The sequence below is a fragment of the Pseudophryne corroboree genome, chromosome 1 (genome assembly GCF_028390025.1).
Source record: "Pseudophryne corroboree isolate aPseCor3 chromosome 1, aPseCor3.hap2, whole genome shotgun sequence".
NCBI classification, from domain to species: domain Eukaryota; kingdom Metazoa; phylum Chordata; class Amphibia; order Anura; family Myobatrachidae; genus Pseudophryne; species Pseudophryne corroboree.
In genome coordinates, this window is record NC_086444.1 from 435,673,018 (window position 1) to 435,694,329 (window position 21,312).

The 21,312-nt window shown below is 44.2% G+C and overlaps 1 protein-coding gene across 5 annotated transcripts in view; it reads right to left on the reverse strand.

Annotated features, from left to right (window-relative positions):
- The window catches only part of LOC134891018 (leukotriene B4 receptor 1-like), a 150,425-nt gene that overhangs the window by 39,874 nt on the left and 89,239 nt on the right, over positions 1 to 21,312 (reverse strand). The window contains exon 1 of one of the 5 annotated variants that reach the window (XM_063913506.1): positions 15,496 to 15,582. The exons of 2 other annotated variants lie outside the window; for them this stretch is intronic. The gene's annotated coding sequence lies outside the window, so the exon portion shown is untranslated. Of the gene's footprint in view, positions 1 to 15,194; positions 15,360 to 15,495; positions 15,583 to 21,312 lie in introns of those variants that run through there. 2 more of the 5 variants (XM_063913507.1, XM_063913505.1) reach the window with 2 other exon arrangements.

Below are 21,312 nucleotides of genomic sequence, written 5' to 3' on the forward strand. Positions count from 1 at the left end.
CAACAGATTGACCACCCGTGAATCCTTGTTAAGCGAATTAAGGGCTGCATCCACAAGTCCCACATGCCTAGCGGAATCGCTCCGTGTTAGCTCCTCCTTCAATGTCTCCAGCTTCTTCTGCAAAAGCCTGATGAGGGGAATGACCTGACTCAGGCTGGCAGTGTCTGAACTGACTTCACGTGTGGCAAGTTCAAAGGGCATCAGAACCTTGCACAACGTTGAAATCATTCTCCACTGCACTTGAGACAGGTGCATTCCACCTCCTATATCGTGCTCAATTGTATAGGCTTGAATGGCCTTTTGCTGCTCCTCCAACCTCTGAAGCATATAGAGGGTTGAATTCCACCTCGTTACCACTTCTTGCTTCAGATGATGGCAGGGCAGGTTCAGTAGTTTTTGGTGGTGCTCCAGTCTTCTGTACGTGGTGCCTGTACGCCGAAAGTGTCCCGCAATTTTTCTGGCCACCGACAGCATCTCTTGCACGCCCCTGTCGTTTTTTAAAAAATTCTGCACCACCAAATTCAAGGTATGTGCAAAACATGGGACGTGCTGGAATTTGCCCATATTTAATGCACACACAATATTGCTGGCGTTGTCCGATGCCACAAATCCACAGGAGAGTCCAATTGGGGTAAGCCATTCCGCGATGATCTTCCTCAGTTGCCGTAAGAGGTTTTCAGCTGTGTGCGTATTCTGGAAAGCGGTGATACAAAGCGTAGCCTGCCTAGGAAAGAGTTGGCGTTTGCGAGATGCTGCTACTGGTGCCGCCGCTGCTGTTCAGCGGCAACAACAGCAGCGCCAGCAGCAGTAGGCGTTACACGCAAGGATGCATCGGAGGAATCCCAGGCAGGAGAGGACTCGTCAGAATTGCCAGTGACATGGCCTGCAGGACTATTGGCATTCCTGGGGAAGGAGGAAATTGACACTGAGGGAGTTGGTGGGGTGGTTTGCGTGAGCTTGGTTACAAGAGGAAGGGATTTACTGGTCAGTGGACTGCTTCCGCTGTCACCCAAAGTTTTTGAACTTGTCACTGACTTATTATGAATGCGCTGCAGGTGACGTATAAGGGAGGATGTTCCGAGGTGGTTAACGTCCTTACCCCTACTTATTACAGCTTGACAAAGGGAACACACGGCTTGACACCTGTTGTCCGCATTTCTGGTGAAATACCTCCACACCGAAGAGCTGATTTTTTTGGTATTTTCACCTGGCATGTCAACGGCCATATTCCTCCCACGGACAACAGGTGTCTCCCCGGGTGCCTGACTTAAACAAACCACCTCACCATCAGAATCCTCCTGGTCAATTTCCTCCCCAGCGCCAGCAACACCCATATCCTCCTCATCCTGGTGTACTTCAACACTGACATCTTCAATCTGACTATCAGGAACTGGACTGCGGGTGCTCCTTCCAGCACTTGCAGGGGGCGTGCAAATGGTGGAAGGCGCATGCTCTTCACGTCCAGTGTTGGGAAGGTCAGGCATCGCAACCGACACAATTGGACTCTCCTTGTGGATTTGGGATTTCAAAGAACGCACAGTTCTTTGCGGTGCTTTTGCCAGCTTGAGTCTTTTCAGTTTTCTAGCGAGAGGCTGAGTGCTTCCATCCTCATGTGAAGCTGAACCACTAGCCATGAACATAGGCCAGGGCCTCAGCCGTTCCTTGCCACTCCGTGTGGTAAATGGCATATTGGCAAGTTTACGCTTCTCCTCCGACAATTTTATTTTAGGTTTTGGAGTCCTTTTTTTACTGATATTTGGTGTTTTGGTTTTGACATGCTCTGTACTATGCCATTGGGCATCGGCCTTGGCAGACGACGTTGCTGGCATTTCATCGTCTCGGCCATGACTAGTGGCAGCAGCTTCAGCACGAGGTGGAAGTGGATCTTGATCTTTCCCTAATTTTGGAACCTCAACATTTTTGTTCTCCATATTTTAATAGGCACAACTAAAAGGCACCTCAGGTAAACAATGGAGATGGATGGATTGGATACTAGTATACAATTATGGACGGGCTGCCGAGTGCCGACACAGAGGTAGCCACAGCCGTGAACTACCACACTGTACTGTGTCTGCTGCTAATATATAGACTGGTTGATAAAGAGATAGTATACTCGTAACTAGTATGTATGTATAAAGAAAGAAAAAAAAACCACGGTTAGGTGGTATATACAATTATGGACGGGCTGCCGAGTGCCGACACAGAGGTAGCCACAGCCGTGAACTACCGCACTGTACTGTGTCTGCTGCTAATATATAGACTGGTTGATAAAGAGATAGTATACTCGTAACTAGTATGTATGTATAAAGAAAGAAAAAAAAACCACGGTTAGGTTTTATATACAATTATGGACGGGCTGCCGAGTGCCGACACAGAGGTAGCCACAGCCGTGAACTACCGCACTGTACTGTGTCTGCTGCTAATATATAGACTGGTTGATAAAGAGATAGTATACTCGTAACTAGTATGTATGTATAAAGAAAGAAAAAAAAACCACGGTTAGGTGGTATATACAATTATGGACGGGCTGCCGAGTGCCGACACAGAGGTAGCCACAGCCGTGAACTACCGCACTGTACTGTGTCTGCTGCTAATATATAGACTGGTTGATAAAGAGATAGTATACTCGTAACTAGTATGTATGTATAAAGAAAGAAAAAAAAACCACGGTTAGGTGGTATATACAATTATGGACGGGCTGCCGAGTGCCGACACAGAGGTAGCCACAGCCGTGAACTACCGCACTGTACTGTGTCTGCTGCTAATATAGACTGGTTGATAAAGAGATAGTATACTCGTAACTAGTATGTATGTATAAAGAATGAAAAAAAAACCACGGTTAGGTGATATATACAATTATGGACGGGCTGCCGAGTGCCGACACAGAGGTAGCCACAGCCGTGAACTACCGCACTGTACTGTGTCTGCTGCTAATATATAGACTGGTTGATAAAGAGATAGTATACTCGTAACTAGTATGTATGTATAAAGAAAGAAAAAAAAACCACGGTTAGGTGGTATATACAATTATGGACGGGCTGCCGAGTGCCGACACAGAGGTAGCCACAGCCGTGAACTACCGCACTGTACTGTGTCTGCTGCTAATATATAGACTGGTTGATAAAGAGATAGTATACTCGTAACTAGTATGTATGTATAAAGAAAGAAAAAAAAACCACGGTTAGGTGGTATATACAATTATGGACGGGCTGCCGAGTGCCGACACAGAGGTAGCCACAGCCGTGAACTACCGCACTGTACTGTGTCTGCTGCTAATATATAGACTGGTTGATAAAGAGATAGTATACTCGTAACTAGTATGTATGTATAAAGAAAGAAAAAAAAACCACGGTTAGGTGGTATATACAATTATGGACGGGCTGCCGAGTGCCGACACAGAGGTAGCCACAGCCGTGAACTACCGCACTGTACTGTGTCTGCTGCTAATATAGACTGGTTGATAAAGAGATAGTATACTCGTAACTAGTATGTATGTATAAAGAATGAAAAAAAAACCACGGTTAGGTGGTATATACAATTATGGACGGGCTGCCGAGTGCCGACACAGAGGTAGCCACAGCCGTGAACTACCGCACTGTACTGTGTCTGCTGCTAATATATAGACTGGTTGATAAAGAGATAGTATACTCGTAACTAGTATGTATGTATAAAGAAAGAAAAAAAAAACACGGTTAGGTGGTATATACAATTATGGACGGGCTGCCGAGTGCCGACACAGAGGTAGCCACAGCCGTGAACTACCGCACTGTACTGTGTCTGCTGCTAATATATAGACTGGTTGATAAAGAGATAGTATACTCGTAACTAGTATGTATGTATAAAGAAAGAAAAAAAAACCACGGTTAGGTGGTATATACAATTATGGACGGGCTGCCGAGTGCCGACACAGAGGTAGCCACAGCCGTGAACTACCGCACTGTACTGTGTCTGCTGCTAATATATAGACTGGTTGATAAAGAGATAGTATACTACTAATATTATATACTGGTGGTCAGGTCACTGGTCACTAGTCACACTGGCAGTGGCACTCCTGCAGCAAAAGTGTGCACTGTTTAATTTTAATATAATATTATGTACTCCTGGCTCCTGCTATAACCTATAACTGGCACTGCAGTAGTGCTCCCCAGTCTCCCCCACAATTATAAGCTGTGTGAGCTGAGCAGTCAGACAGATATATAATATATATAGATGATGCAGCACACTGGCCTGAGCCTGAGCAGTGCACACAGATATGGTATGTGACTGACTGAGTCACTGTGTGTATCGCTTTTTTCAGGCAGAGAACGGATATATTAAATAAACTGCACTGTGTGTCTGGTGGTCACTCACTATATAATATATTATGTACTCCTGGCTCCTGCTATAACCTATAACTGGCACTGCAGTAGTGCTCCCCAGTCTCCCCCACAATTATAAGCTGTGTGAGCTGAGCAGTCAGACAGATATATATAATATTATATATAGATAATAGATGATGCAGCACACTGGCCTGAGCCTGAGCAGTGCACACAGATATGGTATGTGACTGAGTCACTGTGTGCTGTGTATCGCTTTTTTCAGGCAGAGAACGGATTATATTATGTACTCCTGGCTCCTGCTATAACCTATAACTGGCACTGCAGTAGTGCTCCCCAGTCTCCCCCACAATTATAAGCTGTGTGAGCTGAGCAGTCAGACAGATATATATAATATTATATATAGATAATAGATGATGCAGCACACTGGCCTGAGCCTGAGCAGTGCACACAGATATGGTATGTGACTGAGTCACTGTGTGCTGTGTATCGCTTTTTTCAGGCAGAGAACGGATTATATTATGTACTCCTGGCTCCTGCTATAACCTATAACTGGCACTGCAGTAGTGCTCCCCAGTCTCCCCCACAATTATAAGCTGTGTGAGCTGAGCAGTCAGACAGATATATATAATATTATATATAGATAATAGATGATGCAGCACACTGGCCTGAGCCTGAGCAGTGCACACAGATATGGTATGTGACTGAGTCACTGTGTGCTGTGTATCGCTTTTTTCAGGCAGAGAACGGATTATAAATAAAAGTGGTGGTCACTGGTCACTATCAGCAAAACTCTGCACTGTACACTACTGAGTACTCCTAATGCTCCCCAAAATTAGTAAATCAAGTGTCTCTCTAATCTATTCTAATTCTAAACGGAGAGGACGCCAGCCACGTCCTCTCCCTATCAATCTCAATGCACGTGTGAAAATGGCGGCGACGCGCGGCTCCTTATATAGAATCCGAGTCTCGCGATAGAATCCGAGCCTCGCGAGAATCCGACAGCGTCATGATGACGTTCGGGCGCGCTCGGGTTAACCGAGCAAGGCGGGAAGATCCGAGTCGCTCGGACCCGTGAAAAAAAACATGAAGTTCTGGCGGGTTCGGATTCAGAGAAACCGAACCCGCTCATCTCTACATGATAGTAGTCCCATTTTTTTTGTTTTAGTTTTTATGTATGTTTGTTGAATGTGTTTAGGGATTTCATGTTATGTCCATAGCTAGTAGGCACTGCTTTCATCCCTAATACTAAATGTTGTCAGATTTTTTTATTGTAATTTTGGAACTATTTTGTGTATATTTGTAGCATATGAAAATGTTGAAGAAAAATTGTGTAAAAGCATTTTACAGAAAAAATAATAATTTTGTTGATATGTACAAAGGCCCTCATTCCGAGTTGTTCGCTCGCTAGCCGCTTTTCGCAGCAGTACACACGCTAAGCCGCCGCCCTCTGGCAGTGTATCTTAGCTTAGCAGAATTGCGAACGAAGTATTCGCAATATTGCGAAAAGATTTTTCTGTGCAGTTTCTGAGTAGCTCGAGACTTACTCTTCCAGTGCAATCAGTTCAGTGCTTGTCGTTCCTGGTTTGACGTCAAACACACCCAGCGTTCGCCCAGACACTCCCCCGTTTCTTCAGCCACTCCCGCGTTTTTCCCAGAAACGGCAGCGTTTTTTCACACACTCCCATAAAACGGCCAGTTTACGCCCAGAAACAACCACTTCCTGTCAATCACACTCCGATCACCAGAACGAAGAAAAAACCTCGTAATGCCGTGAGTAAAATACCAAACTTCTTAGCAAATTTACTTGGTGCAGTCGCAGTGCGAACATTGCGCATGCGCAATTAGCGGAAAATCGCTGCGATTCAAAGAAAATTACCGAGCGAACAACTCGGAATGAGGGCCAAAATCTTTATCATTTTATCAGGTAGGTGAAAAAAATAATAATATATATATATATATATATATTGGGAAAACCCAAACTTTTGTGTAATGTATGTTTTAAGTACTTTTGTTGTATTTTTGAGAAGTCCGTAGGTTTTACAAGGACAGACCTTGCTTCAGTGTAAACAGCGCCTACCCAGAAATAACCCGGATCAGATGTGCAGTGTGAATGGGGTCTGACCTAGGTCTTATCCTTGCCAGAACCATGTTCAAATTCCTGGTCTGAACCTGGGATTTTGGTGTGAAAGGGACATAGCCAGATTAAAGGGGGGAGGGTGCTGGGTGAGCGGGGCATACTGTACCCTGGGCCCCCTCTGTCGGGGAGTGGGGGGGGGGGAGCATCCAGCTGTAGCACACTTATATCACTAGATCTCTCTCTTGTGCAGCAGCAGAAGCAGACAGCCAGAATGTGAGCAGGACAGTATGCAGTACAGCCAGAGACACAGGCGTATCAGGTTTCATGAGATACCATCAGAGCTTCCCGACCAGAGGAGAGATAGGATGGGGTGAGAGCTGTAAGTGATCCAGGGATCCCAGATCTCCTCCTTACTGCCTGGGTATCTGGGTCCTTTGTAACCTATTACCTAATGAGAGCAGTTGGGTCTAAAAAGAGAGACACACACAGAGTCCTCCTAAGTCCTGTCCCTGTGTGTAAGTAGTACAGAGGCTGCTGCGAATGCATTCTTGCAAGATAAATTATAGATTTTATTTTTCTGTGTGTATTTTAAGGTTAATTTGTCTTTGTTCCACTACAGGAAACTTTATAAAATAGTTGTCTCTCAATTAGGTGGAGCTATAAACAATACCCAGGCATTATTAAACTATTAGTTTAAATCTAATATACACCATTGGTCTAAACTTAATATAAACAATCCATACCTTCCAACATGACCCATTCTAGAATGGATAAAAAGCTCTCTGTATGGGTTTCCCTCTTAATTTATGATTGCAATTACCTGTGTTGAAATACGTTTCTTATCAATTAAATAGTTGAACACAGGTGATTCCAATCATATAGTACATTGAGAGGTAAGTCCAAGCAGAGAGCATTTTGTCCCTCCTGGACTGGATCATGTTGGGGTGTGTGCACAAACTAATCCATACACCCCCCACCCCTCCCTTCCCATGGGCCCTTAAGTGCCCCGGGCCCCCCAAGGCTTAACCCGCCCTGGAAAGGGGTATAAATGACATAATAAAATCTATATACTGTATACAACTTTTAGTAGGCATGTGCAGGTTATGCAAGACTTGTGTAAAGATACAAAATGCCACCAGCAGCACTACAGTAAATAGCTGCTTCTGATTGCCCATTTTTATATTTACCTCTCCAGATTAGATTAATTCATTAGCATTGTGGCTACATCATATTACATTACTAACATCTATTTCACTAACTTGCCATTTTGATCAGGATAAAGCAGGAAATATGTTTGCTAATGGATTTTTAAATGATAAGCAATGAATGTGAAGGTGTTACTATGTAATTAATATTGCACATTTATTAATTTCTGTGGAGACACTATGCCAGTGGTTCTCAAACTCGGTCCTCAGGACCCACCACAGTGCATGTTTTGCAGGTCACCCAGCAGGTGCACAGGTGTATTAATTACTCACTGACACATTTTAAAAGGTCCACAGGTGGAGCTAATTATTTCACTTGCGATTCTGTGAGAACTGCAAAACATGCACTGTGTGGGGCCCTGAGGACCGAGTTTGAGAACCTGTGCACTATGCTCTCCTGTGACTATGGGGCCTATTAATTATGGTAATTATTGTGGGCTGGGCGGCCCCCGATAATTACGTTTTCTATTCGCGACCGGGTGCTGGAACAATTCATCATTTCTCCAACGCAGAGACAGCTGATCCAAAAATGAGCTGTCTCCATAAATTCTTTGCTGTGCAGTGCTGAGTCTGATCTCTGCAAAGCAGCTGCACATGTGTGATCCTTCTTTGTAACGAGAAAGGGAACAATGGCCCTCATTCCGAGTTGATCGGTCGCAAGGCGATTTTAGCAGAGTTACACACGCTAAGCCGCCGCCTACTGGGAGTGAATCTTAGCTTCTTAAAATTGCGACCGATGTATTCGCAATATTGCGATTACTAACTACTTAGCAGTTTCAGAGTAGCTCCAGACTTACTCTGCCTGTGCGATCATTTCAGTGCTTGTCGTTCCTGGTTGACGTCACAAACACACCCAGCGTTCGCCCAGGCACTCCCACCGTTTCCCCGGCCACTCCTGCGTTTTTTCCGGAAACGGTAGCGTTTTCAGCCACACGCCCCTGAAACGCCGTGTTTCCGCCCAGTAACACCCATTTCCTGTCAATCACATTACGATCGCCGGAGCGAAGAAAAAGCCGTGAGTAAAAATACTTTCATCATAGTAAAGTTACTTGGCGCAGTCGCAGTGCGAACATTGCGCATGCGTACTAAGCGGATTTTCACTGCGATGCGATGAAAAATACCGAGCGAACAACTCGGAATGAGGGCCAATGTGTAAGGGAACAAATGCCAACTCCAGATTGTATTATCTGCGCTTGATGAATTTATCTATGATATCTCCTGCGGTACCTTTTTGATGACTTGCACACTGGCTTAATTTATATAAAAGGAGGTGAAAATGTTAAGTTTCAGTTGCTTTTGTATAAATTAAGTGATGATGAATAGACCCCTATGACTCTCCATTATGATATTGTGTACCAATAGGGTGAAGCAAATTTAGCATTTACTACAAACACTGTCACGCAGCATTGATATGCAATCACTGAGCATAATTCTACACACTTATATAAACCTGACATACAATATTTGTATGCCTGTCATAAATATTAATTGGAGTTGTACACATCTTGAGATGTCTGACTTAACATACACACTTTTCATTTTTCGGCCATCTTAAGGCCCATACACACTGGGCGAGTTTGAGCTGAAAGCAGGTCACTTTTGGTGTGTTGAGCTGCTTTCAGCTCAAAACCGCCCAGTGTGTATGCCCCAGCGATGAGCGCTGGATGCGCGCTCCCGCTTCATCGCTGGCAGCCGCCGTTCATCTATTGGTATTACCAGTATTACCAGTAGATGAACGGCGGGGTGAGCGGCTTTCCATAGCGTCCTGCTATGGAAAGTCGCTCACCCCCGCTGGCATCGCTGTCCAGCCCAGCGATGTCAGCGATCATCGCTGTGCATACACGCTGGGCAAAAACACCCAGTGTGTACGCACCTTAATTCTGCAAAATATCTGTGCTCAAATGTATCCTACTCTAAGGGGCTTAACTGATTAGCTGCGAGTTGGCTGAAAATTGCTTAAGGTGGGTTAAAAATCTGTGGCCACAACTTTTTGCCGGGTGTAGTATGGTATGCCGGCGGCCGGGCTCCTGGCGACCAGCATACCGGCGCCGGGAGCCCGACCGCTGGCATACCGACAGTGTGGCGAGCGCAAAGGAGCCCCTTGCGGGCTCGCTGCGCTCGCAACGCTGCAGGCACGGTGGCGCGCTATGCGGGCACGGTGGCGTGCTATGCGCGCCACGCTATTTATTCTCCCTCCAGGGGGGTCGTGGACCCCCACGAGGGAGAATAGCTGTCGGTATGCTGGGTGTCGGGATCCCGGCGCTGGTATACTGTGCGCCGGGATCCCAACATTCGGCATACTGAAGACCACCCCTTTTTGCCATACAGTTAAAAAAAATCCTTGTTACAGGAAGTTAATGCTAGTCTCAAATTGAAGTAACGCCGATTTTAGTTCTCAGCGTCAGACTAGGTGAAAAATAAGGAAAAATCCTTTTTTAAAGGCAAAAATGTTGGGACAAACTGTAGTAACACTGGGACACCCTTCTCAGTGAATAATAATTTGTTTAGAGATTTTTAAATACAAAATATGAACAATTAAGGTGTATATTCAATTGATGTCGGATCCTTTCCGACGGAAAGGATCCGACAGTTCAGTATTCAATATGAGGCCAAATCCGATAGGTTTTGGCCGTTTTTGACAATGTTAATCTGACTTTTTTTAGGCGAAGGCCAGTGTCTACATCTGTAGAAGACAAGACCACAAAACTTTGACACTGCATCTGTGGAGCTGTGGTAGTGAGCCAAGCCAGCTTGGGGCCTGTGTTATCTTGCAAGGAAGCAGGCAAGACTGTGACACTTTATGTAAGAGAGACTTTGCCTGCATACTATCTGTCAAGCATAGTGAGGGGTGAAGCAGGGAGCTAGTGCCCTACTCAGGAGCTAGGCTGTTTATTATTTTATGTTAATTTATGTTGAATGCTGACAATAAAGCACCAGTTCATTTATTCACTGGAAAACCTATGTGTGGAACCTGATTTAAGCACTAGAAAATGCACAATACACCCCTCTATCGAGCTAATTACCCTGTATCATCACAATACTGCACATAGAGAGAGAGAAAGAGAGAGAGAGAGCAAGAGAGAGAAATTACATTATCTGGCGCTGACTGCCTGCATGTGTTTATGTGTCACCAGTGATAGAGGAAGGGAGAGCAGATGCTACTGTACAGTATATAGAAAACTAGGAGCAGGGGCAATGGGCTAGACTGGAAAAATAACTTTTAAGTGCAATTATGCAAGGCTATGAGGCTGTATGAAAATTAAATTAGGGCAAAGGTGGTCATTCCGAGTTGATCGCTAGCTGCATTCGTTCGCTGTGCAGCGAAGAGGCAAAAAAATGTCACTTATGCGTATGCAGCGCAATGCGCACGCGTCGTACTATCACAACGAATGATGTAGTTTCACACAGGGTCTAGCAAGCTTTTCAGTCGCACTGCTGACCGCAGAGTGATTGACAGGAAGAGGGCATTTCTGGGTGTTAACTGACCAATTTTCAGTGAGTGTTCGGAAAAACGCAGGCATGCCAGGAAAAATGCAGGCGTGGCTGGGCGAACGCAGGGCGTGTTTGTGATGTTAAAACAGGAACTGAACAGTCTGGAGTGATCGCAAGCGCTGAGTTGGTTTTGAGCTACTCAGAAACTGCACATAAAAACTGTCGCCGCTGTGCGATCCTTTCGTTCGCACTTCTGCTAAGCTAAAATACACTCCCAGTAGGCGGCGGCATAGCATTTGCACGGCTGCTAAAAACTGCTAGCGAGCGATCAACTCGGAATGACCACCAAAGATCACTTTAAAGATCTTGTTAAATACTGCCCTCATAGAATAGTATGGGGATGGCTGATGCTAGGGCTAGCGACTAGAAAGCAGGAGTTATCTGCAGCAGTGGCGGATCTTGCCACGGGCAAGCAGGACTTTTGCCCGGGGCGCCGCCTTCCGGAGGGCGCTGGCGCCATCCGGAGGGCGCCGCACCGTGGCAAGATCCGCCACTGCTGCCCGCTGTGTCCCTGTCCGCCTCCGCTGCCGTCCCCGTCCCCATCCCCGTCCCCGTCCGCCTCCTGAAGGGAACTAGACGCTATGCGTCTAGTTTCCCTTCCTGGAGAGTAACTTTGCTGAGCGGTGCGCGATGACGTCATCGCGCACCGCACAGCAAAGGTCCTCTCTACGAAGGGAACTAGACTCATAGCGTCTAGTTTCCCTTCGTGGAGAGGACCTTTTGCTGTGCGGTGCGCGATGACGTCATCGCACACCGCTCAGCATTCAAGCGGCGCTTTCAATGTACAGGGGGCGTAATTGACCACGCCCCCTGTATTAGGCCACGCCCCATTTCCTGCCCGGGGCGCAGAGCGCCCTTGAACCGGCCCTGATCTGCAGTATCTCCTGCTTTCTGTCTTGTTACATTCCAGGGATATTTAAGTCTGCTCTGATTAGTACAGTTTCCGCATATTAGAAGGGCAGAGTTGATTTTATAAACAGACCACTGGTGTGTATTTATTAAATGCTACAATTGAGCTTTATTATAAATATTTAATTTTAATTTCTACATTTAAAATTGTGGTATAGTCTCACATCGTCTTCTACATTTCTTTATGTATGTACATATAGGAATACATATATTTGCAATGTTTCACTGCGGTCGTCCAATTTTACCAGAAGCCAAGTGTGAAATTCTATATAGTAATAGTAACAATGTCATCAGCATTGTAATGTGCTCTTTAGAAAATTAGGTCAGCATCAGAGGCATCATCGGGTGTGGTGACACCCAGTGTGCACCCTTGATCTCCTGGCGCGCTCATAGAAACATAGAATTTGACGGCAGATAAGAACCACTTGGCCCATCTAGTCCGCCCCTTTTTTTTTTTAACATTATTTTTATCTCTAACCTTATTTGATCCTTATTTATTTGTAAGGATATCCTTATGTCTATCCCATGCATGTTTAAATTGCTCTACTGTCTTAGCCTCTACCACCTCTGATGGGAGTCTATTCCACTTGTCCACTACCCTTTCTGTGAAGTAATTTTTCCGCAAATTTCCCCTGAACCTCCCCCCCTCCAGTCTCAGTGCATGTCCTCGTGTCCTATTGCTTCTCTTCATTTGGAGAATGTTTCCCTCCTGGACTTTGTTAAAACCCTTGATATATTTGAAAGTTTCTATCATGTCCCCCCTTTCCCTTCTCTGCTCCAAACTATACATATTGAGATTTCTTAGTCTTTCTGGGTATGTTTTGTGATGTAGGCCATGCACCATTTACAGAGCAGAAGGTCCTAACAGAACTCTCAAAGCTGAAAGTGGACAAATCTATGGGGCCAGATGGGATACATCCAAGGATACTAAAAGAACTTAAAGAGGTGCTGGTAGCACCATTGACAGAATTATTCAACCAGTCATTAGCTACAGGAGTAATTCCAGAGGACTGGAAAAGAGCAAACGTAGTCCCACTGTACAAAAGTGGAAGCGAGGAAGAGGCCGTGCAAATGCTATGCCGCCGCCGCCTACTGGGAGTGTATTTTAGCTTAGCAGAAGTGCGAATGAAAGGATCGCACAGCGGCGACAAAGTTTTTATGTGCAGTTTCTGAGTAGCTCAAAACCAACTCAGCGCTTGCGATCACTCCAGACTGTTCAGTTCCTGTTTTAACATCACAAACACGCCCTGCGTTCGCCCAGCCACGCCTGCATTTTTCCTGGCACGCCTGCATTTTTCCGAACACTCCCTGAAAAGAATCGCTTACACATTTTCCCATCCCTACAAAATCAGCCTTCCTAAAATCCAACACCTTTGTTTTTGTATGGGATGAGTCAGTCTCTATCTTTATGCTGAACCATACTGCTTGATGATCACTGGATCCCAGGTTTTCACCCACTTTTTCATCCGATATTCTGTCTCCATTTGTAAGTATTAAGTCTAATATAGCGTCTTTCCGAGTGGGCTCCCTCACCAATTGGTGGAGGGATGCTCCCTGAAGGGAATTTAAAATGTCCCTACTTCTAGTGGAACTAGCAACAAACACTTCCCAGTTTACATCAGGCAGATTAAAATCTCCCATGATTATTACCTCTCCTTTTAATGCCATTTTAGTTATGTCCTGCAATAGGTACTTGTCGAGTTCCTCTTCCTGACCTGGTGGCCTGTATATCACGCCAATACGAATAATCGACTTTTCCCCTGTTTCTATGGTCACCCAAAGGGCCTCAGTTTTTTCTTCAATACTTTGTATTAATGTAGTATTTATGCATTTTTTTTACATACATTGCTACCCCTCCTCCGATTTTTCCAATTCTGTCCTTCCTAAATAAAGTATATCCCGCTATAGCTATGTCCCAGTCATGATTTTCATTGTACCATGACTCTGTAATTGCTACAATGTCTAGATCATCCCTTGTCATTATTGCAATTAGTTCTGGGATTTTATTTCCTAAGCTCCTAGCATTTGCACACATAGCTTTTAGAGTTTTATTTGTGCTTTTTCTGTTCCTAGCTATGTTCTTCTCTCTGCCTATTTTTATTTGATTTTGATCTGAATTATCTTCTATTGCTGTGGATATGCTTCCTATTCCCTTTGCCTGCAGAAACAATACCCCTGTGTTGGGGGAGCAGATTTCTTTATTCTTGTTTGGTTCACTGCCCCCCTCTGTTAGTTTAAATAGTTCTTGATGAAGCATCCAAACTGTTCAGTTAGTATTCTCGTTCCCCTTGAAGATGGGTGCAGGCCGTCACTTTTGTATAAGCTCCTATCTTGCCAGATGGTGTGAGTGTGGCTTATAAATCCAAATCTCTCCTCATTGCACCAGGTCCTTAGCCAAACATTGAAGTTTCTGATGCGATGAGTTCTGTCTTCCCCTCTGTGTACTGGCAATACTTCTGAAAAAGATACAGTGGTTGCCACCTGCTTCAGAGCAGTCCCTAACTTCCTAAATTCATCTTTTACGGCCATGAGTTCAGCATTTGCCAGGTCATTTGTCCCTAGGTGGACAATGACATCCACCTCCCCATCTTTTCTTGCTGCCTTCACAATTCTAAGCATGCGCTCTTTATCCCTTGGAGCTGTGGCTCCAGGTAAGCACCTTATTTGTTTCTCTACTTCATTTGCATTTCCCAGATGTATTCCTCTAATAATGGAATCTCCCAAGAGAAGTGCAGTCCTTTTTGGGGATGCAATTTTTCTGTTCCATTTCCTGTTCCTATAGTTGGTAGAAGTCCCCATATCCTCCTGTTCTGTATTAACTCTATTAGTTGTATCTTCCAGCCCTGCAAGAGTAGCATATGAGTTTTGCAGTGTCACTGCTTGCGGGAGCTGTCTGTGTCCCTCTGGAAATCTCTGCCCTTGAGAGCCCACAGTAGTCCAGGTAGAATGTCTTCTGGTTGCTCTCTGAGGCGGTGGAGGCTTCAAACATCCTACAAATCTCAGCATGCAGTTTTGCTATCTCCTCCTTCATCAGAGAAAATTGCTCACAGATTGGACAGCAGCCGAGTCTCCACACTGCCTCTTTCCAAACAAATGCTTTACATCCATTGCACTGCACAAGGCCAAACATTGTATCAGATGTTAATGGTATTGAAAATCTTTGTGTGACTTTTTGTGTATTATAAAACTCACCTTTTTCTGTATTCTAACTCACCTGCTGCTGTTTCAAACTCACTTAATAAGCCAAGCCTCACTTAAGAATGCAAGCCTCTCACAATGAGCAAGCTCACTGAGTCTGGTCACTGTTTATATAGTTTCTCAAGACAGCTGAGCTAGTCAGCCCCTCCTCCTAATCACTTCACACCTAGATTCAGCCCCTCCTCCTCCTAGTTTCTCTTCACACTCTAACAAAGCACAAAGACAAACACAGCCAAATTCTCACAGTTTTCCCACTATATAACAATCCCTAGATGAATAGACAGAGAATACTCACCTGCTGCTGTTTCAAACTCACTTAATAAGCCAAGCCTCACTTTAGAATGCAAGCCTCTCACAATGAGCAAGCTCACTGAGTCTGGTCACTGTTTATATAGTTTCTCAGACAGCTGAGCTAGTCAGCCCCTCCTCCTTATCACTTCACACCTAGATTCAGCCCCTCCTCCTCCTAGTTTCTCTTCACACTTGTCAGTCAGAAAAATATCACTATGCACACTGCCATATTTGCACCTCATGCAAGCTCCCGCTGCGCGTGCGAGAGCTCTCCCGTGCGTGCGCATACTCGCAGTCGCGTGCACCCGCAGGCGCACGATATGCGGATTTACGGTAGAGTTTGTATGCGTCTAGCGGGCGACTCAATCGATATATATTTTAACCATATAATGTATTTTGTAGATCATGGTCCCTTTGATAGATTCTGAAAGTTTAGTTAATATAGCATGTTCATGGACAAAGAGATCCCTCTTTGTTTGATACGAAGGGTCAGACATGGGTCATACAGTGGTGTTTAGTATCCATCGGAAGAGTATTTAATTAGCAATATTCCGGTGTTGGTTTGAAGCGGATTAATCGCTCGTGCGAATAGTTATGGACATAAGAAGTTTATGGACTTTTACTATTATTTGCACTTTATTATCCATGCAGCGGGAAACCTAGTTTCCCACCCACCTGAGCAGTTGGAGGTGGTCACGGCCCACCTGTATGAATCAACCTATGACCTTTTGTTATGGTGCGAAGAGGAATTCCTGTGTCCAATGAACAATAAGAATATAGGACCATTGTACTGTATTATGTGTAGGGTATAAAAGGACAAGCCGACCTGGGCCAGCTCTCTATTCTCTTCAACGGTTCTCATTGCTGATAATCGGGAGCTGGATATCCAGAGGCGCATGCGATTGTTTCCCTTGAGCGTAAGTTTTCTCCGCAATCATATTGTCTTTCTTGTTATTGTGAGCCATATCTCTCTCTCTCTCTCTTCTCTTTCTCTCTCGTTTCTCTTATATAGTTATTGTACTAATATTGTATTTCATGTGTAGTTATCTGGTTAGGTAGTCTATGTTATATTGGTAGTGTATGACTTGTATTGTATTATTCTTTTTGAACGTTCATTCATTTCCTTAAAAGGCGTTAGACCCTTAGACCGGTATTGTGTGTTCATTATATTGCAGTGGGTAATAGGAGCGTCTCTATCGCTCAAACAGCTTTAGTGTAAACCCGCTTACACAGTGTTGCATTCTCATCTTATCACTACGAAAGGATTTACAGTATAAGTACATTGTTTTATGGTATAGTTATAAAGGTTTAACATTGTGAGCGTCTGCGCCGCTGGTGATCTCCTCGTGGTCCCGAGCGTCCGCTACGCTAATAGCGAACCATTACGTTAGTCGGCAGCCAATAGCGTGCCTGCCTGTGATCTCTTGGCCGTGAGCGAACGTGACGCTTGAGCGTCTCGACTACGGCTAAGCGATTGCTACGCAACGTGCGTACCCTTACGGTATTCCATACGTCAATAGCGTACAGTGTTCTTAGACCTCTCAAAGGGTTTTAAGTAAGATAAATATTCTGCTTTAACACACTCTAACAAAGCACAAAGACAAACACAGCCAAATTCTCACAGTTTTCCCACAATATAACAATCCCTAGATGAATAGACAGAGAATACTCACCTGCTGCTGTTTCAAACTCACTTAATAAGCCAAGCCTCACTTTAGAATGCAAGCCTCTCACAATGAGCAAGCTCACTGAGTCTGGTCACTGTTTATATAGTTTCTCAGACAGCTGAGCTAGTCAGCCCCTCCTCCTAATCACTTCACACCGAGATTAAGCCCCTCCTCCTCCTAGTTTCTCTTCACACTCTAACAAAGCACAAAGACAAACACAGCTAAATTCTCACAGTTTCCCACAATATAACAATCCCCAGATGAATAGACAGAGAATACTCACCTGCTGCTGTTTCAAACTCACTTAATAAGCCAAGCCTCACTTTAGAATGCAAGCCTCTCACAATGAGCAAGCTCACTGAGTCTGGTCACTGTTTATATAGTTTCTCAGACAGCTGAGCTAGTCAGCCCCTCCTCCTAATCACTTCACACCGAGATTCAGCTACTCCTCCTCCTAGTTTCTCTTCACACTCTAACAAAGCACAAAGACAAACACAGCAAAATTCTCACAGTTTCCCACAATATAACAATCCCCAGATGAATAGACAGAGAATACTCACCTGCTGCTGTTTCAAACTCACTTAATAAGCCAAGCCTCACTTTAGAATGCAAGCCTCTCACAATGAGCAAGCTCACTGAGTCTGGTCACTGTTTATATAGTTTCTCAGACAGCTGAGCTAGTCAGCCCCTCCTCCTAATCAAAAGAAAAAAACACTTGGCGCTTACTTAGCAAGGAATCTCCTGTAATAAAACCACTAATTTTCCGGATATGCTGTAGCTCTATCAAGGAGATCACTGATTCTCCCAAGAAAAAGTAAAAAAAACTACAAGATAATTGATAAATAAAGCGCTGCATAGCCAGAATCATTTCATGCTTTTTAATAACACATTATTCGGACAATTAACAATTAACATACATACAACACACACACATAGACCCGGCCGGTATTAAAATTACCTTAAATTTAAATGATAAAACTTATCAACCCATAAAATGCAGATCTCACAACATACCCTCTAATTCAATCATGACCTGTCAATGATGCATCACTGGTATGTTAATCAATTGATAACATGTATGTAATTTAACTGAGGGGCCCCTGATGACTAGAATTTAACCCTCAACTACTTAACAGCATATGGTATCCAATATTCAGTCACAATTGTGTCCATATAAGCAGATGGAATGCTAAGCACATGTATATCCAGATATTAGGTTAGTTGGTTAGTATAGCCAGCAATGTCCATAACCTAGATTATGTCAGATGATGGTTAGTGAGTCACTGCAATCCACCAGAATTAACATGGGCATGCAACCATATTAATATACTGCCCTCTAAATGGGGTTCTCATAATGTGTCCTGGGCACTGGTTACTGAGCGGGCTTCAAATAAAAGAGATACGTGGAATACCGCTCGACCAGCGCCTCACTCAACGTCAGTAGAGTTTTAATCACACCCGGCTCTCAGATCCAAAACATCCTTCGGACGTAGTATACAGGAGCATGATCTCAGTATTGGTCATAGGAGGTTATACCGGAAAGAGAGATAATGGGCAACCATAGTGTGATACTGTTTAAAAATTTAATACATCACACAAACAATTAAAATTGAATCATAAAATACACAAACCACACAATGATGGTACAGACATTCACTATTAGGGCTGACACCCTGGGCAACAGTGATAAAAATGGCTGATTACCGGCTAGAAGTAAGAACTGGCTCACGTCAGTTCTAAAAGCATGAATGACACGGAGTAAATCACCAGGCTGCAGCAAGGGATTCCCCAGTCCCAGGACTTCTTCGCACACCGGCTCAGTTCACAATCGTCGCTCCCATTCAGGTAGTCAGTCCAAAAGAGCACCTACGCGTTACGACCCTCCTCGGGTCTTTCTCAAGGTCCGCTCAAATGTGGATGTCTTACACATGCTGTCCTTCTCCTTAAATCCCTACTCCCTTATTCCTATTGGTCCCAGCGCAGCTGATCCTTATACATGATTTCTCTATTAGTCCATGGACATGTACGCTAGGACCACCCCTAGCTACCACAGGAGTTTCCTAGCAACCCCAATCACACTGCCCGTCTCGAGTGTGACGCTCTCCCGCTTCCGCTGTATTTGCGGTCACGTGATATCACGTGACGTCACTTGATCCTTCCCCCTAGACGTTCCGATCACGTGATCTCTCGAGCTGTCAGCGGCCGCATCGTGACGTATCTGGCAACGTCCCGCACTCCTCCTCTCGGGGACTCCGCTCACGTGATTCTCACCAGGGGGACAGCCGTGGTTATGGTCAACATTTAAATCAACAAGACGGGTTTCCCGTTAGTGATCATGCACATTCCGTCATCCTCACGGCTTCTGTGTTCATCGGGGAAAAAACTGTTTGTATGTCTGCTGTTATACTTCTCATCTGGCTGATAGCACAATGATATTTCAGCGAAAAGATTAGATTTAAAGCGGGAGGTTGCATCATAGATGAATATTTTATAGTCCTTTCCGACTGGATAAATCCTATTTTTCACAATATTCCTAATAAATCGAGGATAGACAAAGATTCATTAGGATAAATACATAAGTCGCATCTGAATCAATAGAATAAAAAGATAATAATAAATCGTCTACAGGTTCTTGTAGACGATTTATTATTATCTTTGGGGTGGTCCTAGCGTACATGTCCATGGACTAATAGAGAAATCATGTATAAGGATCAGCTGCGCTGGGACCAATAGGAATAAGGGAGTAGGGATTTAAGGAGAAGGACAGCATGTGTAAGACATCCACATTTGAGCGGACCTTGAGAAAGACCCGAGGAGGGTCGTAACGCGTAGGTGCTCTTTTGGACTGACTACCTGAATGGGAGCGACGATTGTGAACTGAGCCGGTGTGCGAAGAAGTCCTGGGACTGGGGAATCCCTTGCTGCAGCCTGGTGATTTACTCCGTGTCATTCATGCTTTTAGAACTGACGTGAGCCAGTTCTTACTTCTAGCCGGTAATCAGCCATTTTTATCACTGTTGCCCAGGGTGTCAGCCCTAATAGTGAATGTCTGTACCATCATTGTGTGGTTTGTGTATTTTATGATTCAATTTTAATTGTTTGTGTGATGTATTAAATTTTTAAACAGTATCACACTATGGTTGCCCATTATCTCTCTTTCCGGTATAACCTCCTATGACCAATACTGAGATCATGCTCCTGTATACTACGTCCGAAGGATGTTTTGGATCTGAGAGCCGGGTGTGATTAAAACTCTACTGACGTTGAGTGAGGCGCTGGTCGAGCGGTATTCCACGTATCTCTTTTATTTGAAGCCCGCTCAGTAACCAGTGCCCAGGACACATTATGAGAACCCCATTTAGAGGGCAGTATATTAATATGGTTGCATGCCCATGTTAATTCTGGTGGATTGCAGTGACTCACTAACCATCATCTGACATAATCTAGGTTATGGACATTGCTGGCTATACTAACCAACTAACCTAATATCTGGATATACATGTGCTTAGCATTCCATCTGCTTATATGGACACAATTGTGACTGAATATTGGATACCATATGCTGTTAAGTAGTTGAGGGTTAAATTCTAGTCATCAGGGGCCCCTCAGTTAAATTACATACATGTTATCAATTGATTAACATACCAGTGATGCATCATTGACAGGTCATGATTGAATTAGAGGGTATGTTGTGAGATCTGCATTTTATGGGTTGATAAGTTTTATCATTTAAATTTAAGGTAATTTTAATACCGGCCGGGTCTATGTGTGTGTGTTGTATGTATGTTAATTGTTAATTGTCCGAATAATGTGTTATTAAAAAGCATGAAATGATTCTGGCTATGCAGCGCTTTATTTATTAATTATCTTGTAGTTTTTTTTACTTTTTCTTGGGAGAATCAGTGATCTCCTTGATAGAGCTACAGCATATCCGGAAAATTAGTGGTTTTATTACAGGAGATTCCTTGCTAAGTAAGCGCCAAGTGTTTTTTTCTTTTGATTAGGAGGAGGGGCTGACTAGCTCAGCTGTCTGAGAAACTATATAAACAGTGACCAGACTCAGTGAGCTTGCTCATTGTGAGAGGCTTGCATTCTAAAGTGAGGCTTGGCTTATTAAGTGAGTTTGAAACAGCAGCAGGTGAGTATTCTCTGTC